Source organism: Salvelinus fontinalis, chromosome 2 (assembly GCF_029448725.1).
Source record: "Salvelinus fontinalis isolate EN_2023a chromosome 2, ASM2944872v1, whole genome shotgun sequence".
NCBI classification, from domain to species: domain Eukaryota; kingdom Metazoa; phylum Chordata; class Actinopteri; order Salmoniformes; family Salmonidae; genus Salvelinus; species Salvelinus fontinalis.
In genome coordinates, this window is record NC_074666.1 from 97,126,359 (window position 1) to 97,142,730 (window position 16,372).

Below are 16,372 nucleotides of genomic sequence, written 5' to 3' on the forward strand. Positions count from 1 at the left end.
GACCATTGTTAAGAAGGAGATCAGACTTACTGTATATTATAGACCATTGTTAAGAAGGAGATCAGACTTACTGTATATTATAGACCATTGTTAAGGTAGGAGATCAGTCTTCCTGTATATTATAGACCATTGTTAAGAAGGAGAATTGTTCCACTGATCAGACTTATCGTATATTTTAGCCCATTGTGTTAAGAATGAGACTAAATAAAGTAAATATCTAATAAAATCTCCTGAAGACTAGATTGCATAAATCTGCCCAACAGATGGTGGGCCCCAAAACAACAAGTGGGATGCATGGCAGCAAAGCCACAACACTAAACAACACTTAACAATACATTCATTGCACTATAAAGGTGACAAACGGTGCCCACAAACAGCCTACATTAAACTGTCCCAACATCTTACCACTGCTACACCTGGCTATCAGCGGAGCCTTGTCTGGCAGCTAAACAGTTCATTCAGCCTCATTTACTGCCTTTAACAAAAACATAGCTGATATGGCTGACTTGCTTAACTTCTTTATGATAGGGGGCAGCATTTTCACTGTCCCAGATGCTAATATATGCATATTATTATTACTATTGGATAGAAAACACTCTGAAGTTTCTAAAGCGGTTTCAATGTGTAGCTACACAACACAACATGTGTAGCTTTCATTTGGTGTCTTTCATGTGTGATTTCATGAAAGATTGATTTTTATAGTAATATTTTTGAATTTGGCGCGCTACATTTTTTTCTGGATTTTGGCCAAGTGGGACGTTAAACCCATATACTAGAGAAGTTAAACAAATTTGGTTTCTAATGACAATTGAGATGTACAAACTATGGCATAAGGGGACGACAAGCGGATAAGAGGCAATCTGTATTTTCGATTACTACATTAATGAGCGATCTAGGACGGATGTAGTCAATATAACTATTTGTTCAGCACTTTTGAAATGTACAGCAACAGAATTCATAACGTGGGCCGTCCTTACAGTGTTCTCCCTGTACACCAAGTCAGAAACGTAGGATAAATGAAGGGGGCATATAAGCAAACAATGAAAGTGCTTACAATATTCAATGATTACATTTCTCTAAAACAGGTTATAGGCTACATGTGCACCACCAAGTCAGAACAGTAGGTGAAATTAAGAGGGGTAAATAGACCATATTCTTAGGGTGAGGCACATGGGCTACTAACATCTTACTACACAACATACACGTAGTATTACTTTCTTAGCTACAGTATACACATCTCCCTGGCATATTACATCATTAATGCAGCACCATAGAAGACATTTTTGGACTCACCTTGTTGTGCAGTGCTGTGCTCACTTGAACAGGAAGTTGGCACGGCGGTCATTCTTGGGAAAATTTTGTCATCAAAGTTTGGCATTCTCTGGATTTATGGTGCTTCAAGACAACTGGAACTCGTAAAAATAAACAAGGTCAAATCATGATGACGTCATTGATCTGCAGGTCGTTGCTCTAGAAAGAGGCCGGATTTACAATTCCGAGTTGGATGACCGTTCAAAACGTATTTTCCCAGTCGGAGCTCGTTTATTCCCAACTTCCCAGTTGTCTTGAACTCACCGAAGTCAAGTTTTCACCGTTCAGAGTTAACAGTTGTTTTGACTGCGGCACAAATCATGTTTCATTGACAGCATGGTCAATGTTGAATGTTTATCATTTTAAACTTGGGAAAGAGACCATTAATCCCAGATTTGGGACCACACAGCCACTCCACTGAATAGCAGGCTAGTGATTGCTTTGCAATGCTTGCAGTTAGCCACTGTCACTGATTCCTTCCCAACCACTCATTGTTGAATTTGAGATTTCCAACTTGTTGTGTAATGTTTATGTCGTTACATATGATTTGCCAGTAGATTGTTGACCTGATTCATGATGATGACTGCTAGCTAAGATTTTGAAGGTAAGATGTTGACATGATCAGTCCAATCAAAGCTAACGTGATTTGAAGTCATTTTGTCTGTGGCCAATGACCTTGAGCCTTCTTGGATGGGCACCTCTAATGTATCTGTATGGCAGCACCCAAGGGGCTAGAGTTCTCCAGGTCTCCCCTTAGACTTGGAGGTGACGTAGTTTCCCCATGAGTGACAGAACACTGAGCCAATCACAGCACAACGCTCTGTATTTTCTGCTGCTTGCCCCACACCACAGAAAGCACTGAGCTGAGCTGAAACATCTGCATTTTGGAGCTGCCTTACTCAAGAAAACAAAAAGGAGACCATGTTTGTATCTGGCTTTATTAACTTAATGATATATATATATATATTACCTTGCTTGCCAACTGATATGACACATATTAATGCCAACAAAAACATGCAAAACAGGCAAGTCCCCCCCCCAAAAACATAATTTTTGGGGGCATAAAATGTGGGTCTCATGCCGGCCCTGAATGACGTGTTGCCACTGTTTGATGCCCTTCTTCCTTTTACAAGCAGTTATGTGAACAAATCAATTTGACACATGACCAACAACGTGATTAAAGTGTAAAAAAAATAAAAATAAAATGAAACTGAATTAGAATTACTACCTTTAATAACTCCATGAAGAAATAATTGAATCAAACTGCACTATAAAGTCAGGTCAGAGGTCATTCAACCCCTTTAAATTACTGTTTCTTTCCCTTTCCTTTCCCCCGACCTCAGACTAATTATTTAAAAACATTTCAAACATTTCATACATTTTGTAAAGCAGGTTTACATATTTTTTTTCAGTCCATTTCTCATCATAATAATTCACGTGATCAAGTAAAACTCAGAAAATAAACACTTCTGAAAATAAAACAATCGCAGAGCCCCATTTTCAACATGTTGCATTGATTTAGTCTAAATATAAACCCTGTTGTTTAACACATCTATTAGATCCTTCAACAAGTTGGTTCTGTCTTATCATTGATTTAGTCTAAATATAAACCATGTTGTTTAACACATCTATTAGAACCTTCAACAAGTTGGTTCTGTCTTATCATTGATTTAGTCTAAATATAAACCATGTTGTTTAACACATCTATTAGAACCTTCAACAAGTTGGTTCTGTCTTATCATTGATTTAGTCTAAATATAAACCCTGTTGTTTAACACATCTATTAGATCCTTCAACAAGTTGGTTCTGTCTTATCATTGATTTAGTCTAAATATAAACCCTGTTGTTTAACACATCTATTAGATCCTTCAACAAGTTGGTTCTGTCTTATCATTGATTTAGTCTAAATATAAACCCTGTTGTTTAACACATCTATTAGAACCTTCAACAAGTTGGTTCTGTCTTATCATTGATTTAGTCTAAATATAAACCCTGTTGTTTATCACATCTATTAGATCCTTCAACAAGTTGGTTCTGTCTTATCATTGATTTAGTCTAAATATAAACCCTGTTTAACACATCTATTAGATCCTTCAACAAGTTGGTTCTGTCTTATCATTGATTTAGTCTAAATATAAACCCTGTTGTTAAACACATCTATTAGATCCTTCAACAAGTTGGTTCTGTCTTATCATTGATTTAGTCTAAATATAAACCCTGTTTAACACATCTATTAGATCCTTCAACAAGTTGGTTCTGTCTTATCATTGATTTAGTCTAAATATAAACCCTGTTTAACACATCTATTAGATCCTTCAACAAGTTGGTTCTGTCTTATCATTGATTTAGTCTAAATATAAACCCTGTTGTTTAACACATCTATTAGATCCTTCAACAAGTTGGTTCTGTCTTATCATTGATTTAGTCTAAATATAAACCCTGTAGTTTAACACATCTATTAGATCCTTCAACAAGTTGGTTCTGTCTTATCAGCTTAATATTCAAAAATAAAACATTACTTGGACCTACTTTATTTTAAACACGGTTCCATGTAATGGAGACAGATGATCGTTATAGATGACATTACCTCCCATTCAGCTGTTTATACCTCTGCTCCAAATGTCCCATTTTGTCCCTTACGGCCTGTTTGAGTTCAGTGAGTACTACTTCCTGTCACTAGCAGCTTATCTATTTTGTCAGTCTGAAAGCTCAAACCTTCTATTCATTATTTAACCTTGTATTGAAACCCCAGCTTCTTCAATTCACTAAAATATGGCTTGAGCGGGGTGCTGGCGTTGGAACTTAGAGATGAGGCCTGGGTCCAGGATGTCCCTAGCGGAGACCCAGCACCTCTCCTCCGGGCCATAACCTTTCCAGTGTGATAGAAAATGTATGTTTTCACCTTATTTGTTGGATATGTCACAATTATTTACCTAAACAGTGAGATATTTCTGTCCTGCTAATGCTGAGTTTTATGGTGTCCACTCTAGCTTCCTGGTGATAAAACCTACAGCTGGCATTCCAGTGACAGGATGTGGGGTGGTTGTAACTGTGCTAGAAAGGAGTAGAACAAAGGCCTCAATGGTTCTTAGACATCCTGGCCTGGGAAATTAGGCCAGGGTCAGGGGTTAAGATAACGCCAGGGGCAGATAAAGACAGGATGGCCCAAAGTGGCTCATGGTGCCCCCCAATCTGTATGGGAGGGGTGGAACCAAGCATTCTGGGTATTAGCTATATGAACTGTGCGTTGTCTGTATGATTCTGACTCTCAGACTAACAGTCAGAACAAGACCGGTGGGCTGACGGTCTCATTATTGCAATAATTAATCAATATTAAATAAAGATGATTGTTTGAAGAAATGACCAAGTCTCTCAGTACTGAATTTCCACAACAGTTGTTAGTGTTGTCATTGTCACGCCCTGACCGTAGAGAGCTTTTATGTCTCTATTTTGGTTTGGTCAGGGTGTGATTTAGGTGGGCATTCTATGTTCATATGTTTTGTATGTCTTTGTATTTTTCCCGGGTGTGCTTCTCAATCAGAGGCAGCTGTCTATCGTTGTCTCTGATTGGGAACCATACTTAGGTAGCTTTTTCCCACATGGTTTTTGTGGGTAGTTAATTTCTGTTTAGTGTTTTCACCTTACAGGACTGTTTCGGTTATTCTCTTGTTTATTTTTGCTATAGTGTTCAGTTTCAATACATCAAGCATGAACACTAACCACGCTGCGCTTTGGTCCAATGATTCCTCTTCTTCAGACGACGAATACCGTTACAGTTAGTAAATGGTGCTTTGTATCAGTCATTCTACTACTGTATAGCCTGGTTGTTGATATTAAATGGTGCTTTGTATCAGTCATTCTACTACTGTATAGCCTGGTTGTTGTTATTAAATGGTGCTTTGTATCAGTCATTCTACTACTGTATAGCCTGGTTGTTGATATTAAATGGTGCTTTGTATCAGTCATTCTACTACTGTATAGCCTGGTTGTAGATATTAAATGGTGCTTTGTATCAGTCATTATACTACTGTATAGCCTGGTTGTTGATATTAAATGGTGCTTTGTATCAGTCATTCTACTACTGTATAGCCTGGTTGTAGTTATTAAATGGTGCTTTGTATCAGTCATTCTACTACTGTATAGCCTGGTTGTTGTTATTAAATGGTGCTTTGTATCAGTCATTCTACTACTGTATAGCCTGGTTGTTGATATTAAATGGTGCTTTGTATCAGTCATTCTACTACTGTATAGCCTGGTTGTTAGTGTAGTTATTAAATGGTGCTTTGTATCAGTCATTCTACTACTGTATAGCCTGGTGTTGATATTAAATGGTGCTTTGTATCAGTCATTCTACTACTGTATAGCCTGGTTGTTGATATTAAATGGTGCTTTGTATCAGTCATTCTACTACTGTATAGCCTGGTTGTTGATATTAAATGGTGCTTTGTATCAGTCATTCTACTACTGTATAGCCTGGTTGTTGATATTAAATGGTGCTTTGTATCAGTCATTCTACTACTGTATAGCCTGGTTGTTGATATTAAATGGTGCTTTGTATCAGTCATTCTACTACTGTATAGCCTGGTTGTAGTTATTAAATGGTGCTTTGTATCAGTCATTCTACTACTGTATAGCCTGGTTGTTGATATTAGATGGTGCTTTGTATCAGTCATTCTACTACTGTATAGCCTGGTTGTTGATATTAGATGGTGCTTTGTATCAGTCATTCTACTACTGTATAGCCTGGTTGTAGTTATTAAATGGTGCTTTGTATCAGTCATTCTTCTACTGTATAGCCTGGTTGTAGTTATTAAATGGTGCTTTGTATCAGTCATTCTACTACTGTATAGCCTGGTTGTTAGTGTTGTTATTAAATGGTGCTTTGTATCAGTCATTCTACTACTGTATAGCCTGGTTGTTGATATTAAATGGTGCTTTGTATCAGTCATTCTACTACTGTATAGCCTGGTTGTTGTTATTAAATGGTGCTTTGTATCAGTCATTCTTCTACTGTATAGCCTGGTTGTTGTTAATAAATGGTGCTTTGTATCAGTCATTCTACTACTGTATAGCCTGGTTGTTGATATTAAATGGTGCTTTGTATCAGTCATTCTTCTACTGTATAGCCTGGTTGTTGATATTAAATGGTGCTTTGTATCAGTCATTCTACTACTGTATAGCCTGGTTGCTGTTATTAAATGGTGCTTTGTATCAGTCATTCTACTACTGTATAGCCTGGTTGTTGATATTAAATGGTGCTTTGTATCAGTCATTCTACTACTGTATAGCCTGGTTGTTGTTATTAAATGGTGCTTTGTATCAGTCATTCTTCTACTGTATAGCCTGGTTGTTGATATTAAATGGTGCTTTGTATCAGTCATTCTACTACTGTATAGCCTGGTTGTTGTTATTAAATGGTGCTTCGTATCAGTCATTCTACTACTGTATAGTCTGGTTGTTGATATTAAATGGTGCTTTGTATCAGTCATTCTACTACTGTATAGCCTGGTTGTTGATATTAAATGGTGCTTTGTATCAGTCATTCTACTACTGTATAGCCTGGTTGTTGTTATTAAATGGTGCTTCGTATCAGTCATTCTACTACTGTATAGCCTGGTTGTTGTTATTAAATGGTGCTTTGTATCAGTCATTCTACTACTGTATAGCCTGGTTGTTGATATTAAATGGTGCTTTGTATCAGTCATTCTACTACTGTATAGCCTGGTTGTTGATATTAAATGGTGCTTTGTATCAGTCATTCTACTACTGTATAGCCTGGTTGTTGATATTAAATGGTGCTTTGTATCAGTCATTCTACTACTGTATAGCCTGGTTGTTGATATTAAATGGTGCTTTGTATCAGTCATTCTACTACTGTATAGCCTGGTTGTTGATATTAAATGGTGCTTTGTATCAGTCATTCTACTACTGTATAGCCTGGTTGTAGTTATTAAATGGTGCTTTGTATCAGTCATTCTACTACTGTATAGCCTGGTTGTTGATATTAAATGGTGCTTTGTATCAGTCATTCTACTACTGTATAGCCTGGTTGTTGTTATTAAATGGTGCTTCGTATCAGTCATTCTACTACTGTATAGTCTGGTTGTTGATATTAAATGGTGCTTTGTATCAGTCATTCTACTACTGTATAGCCTGGTTGTTGATATTAAATGGTGCTTTGTATCAGTCATTCTACTACTGTATAGCCTGGTTGTTGTTATTAAATGGTGCTTCGTATCAGTCATTCTACTACTGTATAGCCTGGTTGTTGTTATTAAATGGTGCTTTGTATCAGTCATTCTACTACTGTATAGCCTGGTTGTTGATATTAAATGGTGCTTTGTATCAGTCATTCTACTACTGTATAGCCTGGTTGTTGATATTAAATGGTGCTTTGTATCAGTCATTCTACTACTGTATAGCCTGGTTGTTGTTATTAAATGGTGCTTTGTATTAGTCATTCTTCTACTGTATAGCCTGGTTGTTGATATTAAATGGTGCTTTGTATCAGTCATTCTACTACTGTATAGCCTGGTTGTTGATATTAAATGGTGCTTTGTATCAGTCATTCTACTACTGTATAGCCTGGTTGTAGTTATTAAATGGTGCTTTGTATCAGTCATTCTTCTACTGTATAGCCTGGTTGTAGTTATTAAATGGTGCTTTGTATCAGTCATTCTACTACTGTATAGCCTGGTTGTTGTTATTAAATGGTGCTTTGTATCAGTCATTCTTCTACTGTATAGCCTGGTTGTTGATATTAAATGGTGCTTTGTGTCAGTCATTCTACTACTGTATAGCCTGGTTGTTGATATTAAATGGTGCTTTGTATCAGTCATTCTACTACTGTATAGCCTGGTTGTTGATATTAAATGGTGCTTTGTATCAGTCATTCTACTACTGTATAGCCTGGTTGTTGATATTAAATGGTGCTTTGTATTAGTCATTCTACTACTGTATAGCCTGGTTGTTGATATTAAATGGTGCTTTGTATCAGTCATTCTACTACTGTATAGCCTGGTTGTTGATATTAAATGGTGCTTTGTATCAGTCATTCTACTACTGTATAGCCTGGTTGTTGATATTAAATGGTGCTTTGTATCAGTCATTCTACTACTGTATAGCCTGGTTGTTGATATTAAATGGTGCTTTGTATCAGTCATTCTACTACTGTATAGCCTGGTTGTTGATATTAAATGGTGCTTTGTATCAGTCATTCTACTACTGTATAGCCTGGTTGTTGTTATTAAATGGTGCTTTGTATCAGTCATTCTACTACTGTATAGCCTGGTTGTTGATATTAAATGGTGCTTTGTATCAGTCATTCTACTACTGTATAGCCTGGTTGTTGATATTAAATGGTGCTTTGTATCAGTCATTCTACTACTGTATAGCCTGGTTGTTGATATTAAATGGTGCTTTGTATCAGTCATTCTACTACTGTATAGCCTGGTTGTTGATATTAAATGGTGCTTTGTATCAGTCATTCTACTACTGTATAGCCTGGTTGTTAGTGTTGTTATTAAATGGTGCTTTGTATCAGTCATTCTACTACTGTATAGCCTGGTTGTTGTTATTAAATGGTGCTTTGTATCAGTCATTCTTCTACTGTATAGCCTGGTTGTTGATATTAAATGGTGCTTTGTATCAGTCATTCTACTACTGTATAGCCTGGTTGTAGTTATTAAATGGTGCTTTGTATCAGTCATTCTTCTACTGTATAGCCTGGTTGTAGTTATTAAATGGTGCTTTGTATCAGTCATTCTACTACTGTATAGCCTGGTTGTTGATATTAAATGGTGCTTTGTATCAGTCATTCTACTACTGTATAGCCTGGTTGTTGTTATTAAATGGTGCTTTGTATCAGTCATTCTTCTACTGTATAGCCTGGTTGTTGTTAATAAATGGTGCTTTGTATCAGTCATTCTACTACTGTATAGCCTGGTTGTTGATATTAAATGGTGCTTTGTATCAGTCATTCTTCTACTGTATAGCCTGGTTGTTGATATTAAATGGTGCTTTGTATCAGTCATTCTACTACTGTATAGCCTGGTTGCTGTTATTAAATGGTGCTTTGTATCAGTCATTCTACTACTGTATAGCCTGGTTGTTGATATTAAATGGTGCTTTGTATCAGTCATTCTACTACTGTATAGCCTGGTTGTTGTTATTAAATGGTGCTTTGTATCAGTCATTCTTCTACTGTATAGCCTGGTTGTTGATATTAAATGGTGCTTTGTATCAGTCATTCTACTACTGTATAGCCTGGTTGTTGTTATTAAATGGTGCTTCGTATCAGTCATTCTACTACTGTATAGTCTGGTTGTTGATATTAAATGGTGCTTTGTATCAGTCATTCTACTACTGTATAGCCTGGTTGTTGATATTAAATGGTGCTTTGTATCAGTCATTCTACTACTGTATAGCCTGGTTGTTGTTATTAAATGGTGCTTCGTATCAGTCATTCTACTACTGTATAGCCTGGTTGTTGTTATTAAATGGTGCTTTGTATCAGTCATTCTACTACTGTATAGCCTGGTTGTTGATATTAAATGGTGCTTTGTATCAGTCATTCTACTACTGTATAGCCTGGTTGTTGATATTAAATGGTGCTTTGTATCAGTCATTCTACTACTGTATAGCCTGGTTGTTGATATTAAATGGTGCTTTGTATCAGTCATTCTACTACTGTATAGCCTGGTTGTTGATATTAAATGGTGCTTTGTATCAGTCATTCTACTACTGTATAGCCTGGTTGTTGATATTAAATGGTGCTTTGTATCAGTCATTCTACTACTGTATAGCCTGGTTGTAGTTATTAAATGGTGCTTTGTATCAGTCATTCTACTACTGTATAGCCTGGTTGTTGATATTAAATGGTGCTTTGTATCAGTCATTCTACTACTGTATAGCCTGGTTGTTGTTATTAAATGGTGCTTCGTATCAGTCATTCTACTACTGTATAGTCTGGTTGTTGATATTAAATGGTGCTTTGTATCAGTCATTCTACTACTGTATAGCCTGGTTGTTGATATTAAATGGTGCTTTGTATCAGTCATTCTACTACTGTATAGCCTGGTTGTTGTTATTAAATGGTGCTTCGTATCAGTCATTCTACTACTGTATAGCCTGGTTGTTGTTATTAAATGGTGCTTTGTATCAGTCATTCTACTACTGTATAGCCTGGTTGTTGATATTAAATGGTGCTTTGTATCAGTCATTCTACTACTGTATAGCCTGGTTGTTGATATTAAATGGTGCTTTGTATCAGTCATTCTACTACTGTATAGCCTGGTTGTTGTTATTAAATGGTGCTTTGTATTAGTCATTCTACTACTGTATAGCCTGGTTGTTGATATTAAATGGTGCTTTGTATCAGTCATTCTACTACTGTATAGCCTGGTTGTTGTTATTAAATGGTGCTTTGTATCAGTCATTCTACTACTGTATAGCCTGGTTGTAGTTATTAAATGGTGCTTTGTATCAGTCATTCTACTACTGTATAGCCTGGTTGTTGATATTAAATGGTGCTTTGTATCAGTCATTCTACTACTGTATAGCCTGGTTGTTGATATTAAATGGTGCTTTGTATCAGTCATTCTACTACTGTATAGCCTGGTTGTTGATATTAAATGGTGCTTTGTATCAGTCATTCTACTACTGTATAGCCTGGTTGTTGTTATTAAATGGTGCTTTGTATCAGTCATTCTTCTACTGTATAGCCTGGTTGTTGATATTAAATGGTGCTTTGTGTCAGTCATTCTACTACTGTATAGCCTGGTTGTTGATATTAAATGGTGCTTTGTATCAGTCATTCTACTACTGTATAGCCTGGTTGTTGATATTAAATGGTGCTTTGTATCAGTCATTCTACTACTGTATAGCCTGGTTGTTGATATTAAATGGTGCTTTGTATTAGTCATTCTACTACTGTATAGCCTGGTTGTTGATATTAAATGGTGCTTTGTATCAGTCATTCTACTACTGTATAGCCTGGTTGTTGATATTAAATGGTGCTTTGTATCAGTCATTCTACTACTGTATAGCCTGGTTGTTGATATTAAATGGTGCTTTGTATCAGTCATTCTACTACTGTATAGCCTGGTTGTTGATATTAAATGGTGCTTTGTATCAGTCATTCTACTACTGTATAGCCTGGTTGTTGTTATTAAATGGTGCTTTGTATCAGTCATTCTACTACTGTATAGCCTGGTTGTTGATATTAAATGGTGCTTTGTATCAGTCATTCTACTACTGTATAGTCTGGTTGTTGTTATTAAATGGTGCTTTGTATCAGTCATTCTACTACTGTATAGCCTGGTTGTTGTTATTAAATGGTGCTTTGTATCAGTCATTCTACTACTGTATAGCTTGGTTGTTAGTGTAGTTATTAAATGGTGCTTTGTATCAGTCATTCTACTACTGTATAGCCTGGTTGTTGATATTAAATGGTGCTTTGTATCAGTCATTCTACTACTGTATAGCCTGGTTGTTGTTATTAAATGGTGCTTTGTATCGGTCATTCTACTACTGTATAGCCTGGTTGTTGATATTAAATGGTGCTTTGTATCAGTCATTCTACTACTGTATAGCCTGGTTGTTGATATTAAATGGTGCTTTGTATCAGTCATTCTACTACTGTATAGCCTGGTTGTTGATATTAAATGGTGCTTTGTATCAGTCATTCTACTACTGTATAGCCTGGTTGTTGATATTAAATGGTGCTTTGTATCAGTCATTCTACTACTGTATAGCCTGGTTGTTGATATTAAATGGTGCTTTGTATCAGTCATTCTACTACTGTATAGCCTGGTTGTTGATATTAAATGGTGCTTTGTATCAGTCATTCTACTACTGTATAGCCTGGTTGTTGATATTAAATGGTGCTTTGTATCAGTCATTCTACTACTGTATAGCCTGGTTGTTAGTGTTGTTATTAAATGGTGCTTTGTATCAGTCATTCTACTACTGTATAGCCTGGTTGTTGTTATTAAATGGTGCTTTGTATCAGTCATTCTTCTACTGTATAGCCTGGTTGTTGATATTAAATGGTGCTTTGTATCAGTCATTCTACTACTGTATAGCCTGGTTGTTGATATTAAATGGTGCTTTGTATCAGTCATTCTACTACTGTATAGCCTGGTTGTTAGTGTTGTTATTAAATGGTGCTTTGTATCAGTCATTCTACTACTGTATAGCCTGGTTGTTGATATTAAATGGTGCTTTGTATTAGTCATTCTACTACTGTATAGCCTGGTTGTTGATATTAAATGGTGCTTTGTATCAGTCATTCTACTACTGTATAGCCTGGTTGTTGATATTAAATGGTGCTTTGTATCAGTCATTCTACTACTGTATAGCCTGGTTGTTGATATTAAATGGTGCTTTGTATCAGTCATTCTACTACTGTATAGCCTGGTTGTTGATATTAAATGGTGCTTTGTATCAGTCATTCTACTACTGTATAGCCTGGTTGTTGATATTAAATGGTGCTTTGTATCAGTCATTCTACTACTGTATAGCCTGGTTGTTGTTATTAAATGGTGCTTTGTATCAGTCATTCTACTACTGTATAGCCTGGTTGTTGATATTAAATGGTGCTTTGTATCAGTCATTCTACTACTGTATAGTCTGGTTGTTGTTATTAAATGGTGCTTTGTATCAGTCATTCTACTACTGTATAGCCTGGTTGTTGTTATTAAATGGTGCTTTGTATCAGTCATTCTACTACTGTATAGCTTGGTTGTTAGTGTAGTTATTAAATGGTGCTTTGTATCAGTCATTCTACTACTGTATAGCCTGGTTGTTGATATTAAATGGTGCTTTGTATCAGTCATTCTACTACTGTATAGCCTGGTTGTTGTTATTAAATGGTGCTTTGTATCGGTCATTCTACTACTGTATAGCCTGGTTGTTGATATTAAATGGTGCTTTGTATCAGTCATTCTACTACTGTATAGCCTGGTTGTTGATATTAAATGGTGCTTTGTATCAGTCATTCTACTACTGTATAGCCTGGTTGTTGATATTAAATGGTGCTTTGTATCAGTCATTCTACTACTGTATAGCCTGGTTGTTGATATTAAATGGTGCTTTGTATCAGTCATTCTACTACTGTATAGCCTGGTTGTTGATATTAAATGGTGCTTTGTATCAGTCATTCTACTACTGTATAGCCTGGTTGTTGATATTAAATGGTGCTTTGTATCAGTCATTCTACTACTGTATAGCCTGGTTGTTAGTGTTGTTATTAAATGGTGCTTTGTATCAGTCATTCTACTACTGTATAGCCTGGTTGTTGTTATTAAATGGTGCTTTGTATCAGTCATTCTTCTACTGTATAGCCTGGTTGTTGATATTAAATGGTGCTTTGTATCAGTCATTCTACTACTGTATAGCCTGGTTGTTGATATTAAATGGTGCTTTGTATCAGTCATTCTACTACTGTATAGCCTGGTTGTTAGTGTTGTTATTAAATGGTGCTTTGTATCAGTCATTCTACTACTGTATAGCCTGGTTGTTGTTATTAAATGGTGCTTTGTATCAGTCATTCTACTACTGTATAGCCTGGTTGTTGATATTAAATGGTGCTTTGTATCAGTCATTCTACTACTGTATAGCCTGGTTGTTGTTATTAAATGGTGCTTTGTATCAGTCATTCTACTACTGTATAGCCTGGTTGTTGATATTAAATGGTGCTTTGTATCAGTCATTCTACTACTGTATAGCCTGGTTGTTAGTGTTGTTATTAAATGGTGCTTTGTATCAGTCATTCTACTACTGTATAGCCTGGTTGTTGTTATTAAATGGTGCTTTGTATCAGTCATTCTTCTACTGTATAGCCTGGTTGTTGATATTAAATGGTGCTTTGTATCAGTCATTCTACTACTGTATAGCCTGGTTGTTAGTGTTGTGAAATTATTTTAACAACGCTAGTGACTTGGGTCTTGTACGTGTGCTCTTTCTGTTCAAAGGCAATTTGCAGCTTTTGTCTAAATTCTAATCAATAAAAACTTTGAAAGAATATTTAATTAATCCACTCCAAACTGGCCTGATTGACACAGCTGCAATACTGATCTTAACCACAGAGTGGGGCTGTAATACTGATCTTAACCACAGAGTGGGGCTGTAATACTGATCTTAACCACAGAGTGGGGCTGTAATACTGATCTTAACCACAGAGTGGGGCTGTAATACTGATCTTAACCACAGAGTGGGGCTGTAATACTGATCTTAACCACAGAGTGGGGCTGTAATACTGATCTTAACCACAGGGCGGGGCTGTAATACTGATCTTAACCACAGAGTGGGGCTGTAATACTGATCTTAACCACAGGGTGGGGCTGTAATACTGATCTTAACCACAGAGTGGGGCTGTAATACTGATCTTAACCACAGAGTGGGGCTGTAATACTGATCTTAACCACAGAGTGGGGCTGTAATACTGATCTTAACCACAGAGTGGGGCTGTAATACTGATCTTAACCACAGGGTGGGGCTGTAATACTGATCTTAACCACAGAGTGGGGCTTCAATACTGATCTTAACCACAGGGTGGGGCTGTAATACTGATCTTAACCACAGAGTGGGGCTGTAATACTGATCTTAACCACAGAGTGGGGCTGTAATACAGATCTTAACCACAGGGTGGGGCTGCAATACTGATCTTAACCACAGGGTGGGGCTGTAATACAGAGGAACTGTTGGGAGACAGTTGTTGTATCCCAAACTGTGTGTTCCTGTGTGACATTCCTACACATTTGTGTGTATGTGTTACACTCTAGACTTGACATTGTTTACAATGCTGACATATGTGTCTATAATGAGGTCCATAATACATATCTATCTGAACCAACCCTAAAACCACTGAAAGCTCCTGTTAAGGTTGGGGTTGGGTTAGAGTTTGGGTTAGGATTAAGGATAGAGTTGGGTTAGGGTTAGGGTTGGTGTTAGGGTTAGTGTTAGTGTTGGGTTAGGGTTAGAGTTGGGGTTGGGGTTGGGTTAGGGTTAGAGTTGGGTTAGAGTTGGGGTTGGGTTAGTGTTGGGTTGGGTTAGGGTTAGGGTTAGGTTCATGTTGGGTTGGGTTGAAGCCAGCATGTGGATGGACTTGAGAATAAGGTTTGAGTATATATAGTTAATTCTCTGTCTATTGACCCAATTGAACCCCGTTTCTAGTCCTGTAAACAGAAACAGAACAACATACATGGAAATGAGTTTAACACATTTTAATGTATTTTTAGTTTTAATCATGTTAATTTGTATCTCTCTCTTTATGGCAGATTCTCAGTAGGTTTCCATGGTCCATTAACCTAACAGCCTGGCAGGCCTACACAGAGAGAGAGAGAGAGAGAGAGAGAGAGAGAGAGAGAGGGGGGGGGGGAGCGAGAGAGAGGGGAAAGAGTGTGAGAGAGAGAGAGAGAGAGAGAGAGAGAGAGAGAGAGAGAGAGAGAAAAAAAAGGGAGAGAGAGAGAGAGAAAAAAAAGAGAGAGATGGATTCTTTAACCAGTTTGGCTCATTGGACAGGTCAGAGTCTATGTTTGTGAGAGATAGGGGAGTGTGGAGACGGAGAGAGGAGCGAAGAGAGAGAGGGAGATACTACAGACATTATCACAACCTACCACTAGAGGAAGACAAATAAACTGTTTTGTTAGTTTGTCATTCTTACATTCATGTTCACAAAACAATCCCATCATTGTGGCAGAGAGAGGGAATACTCAGTCATCCTTTGTATGTCTCTATTTGGTTTGGTCAGGGTGTGATTTGGGGTGGGCATTCTATGTTTTGTTTTCTGTGTTTCCTTATTTCTATGTTTTGGCCGGGTATTGTTCTCAATCAGGGACAGCTGTCTATCGTTGTCTCTGATTGGGAACAATACTTTAGGTAGCCCTTTTCCCTCCTTTCAGTGTGGAAAGTTAACTTTGTTAGTGGCTCTTCGCCCTGTAAGCTTCACGGTTGTTTTTAATATGTTGTTTTGTTGGTGACATTTGTACTACAAATGTACGCTCACCACGCTGCACCTTAGTCTTCTTCCAGCATCGGCCGTGACAAGTATGTAAGGATT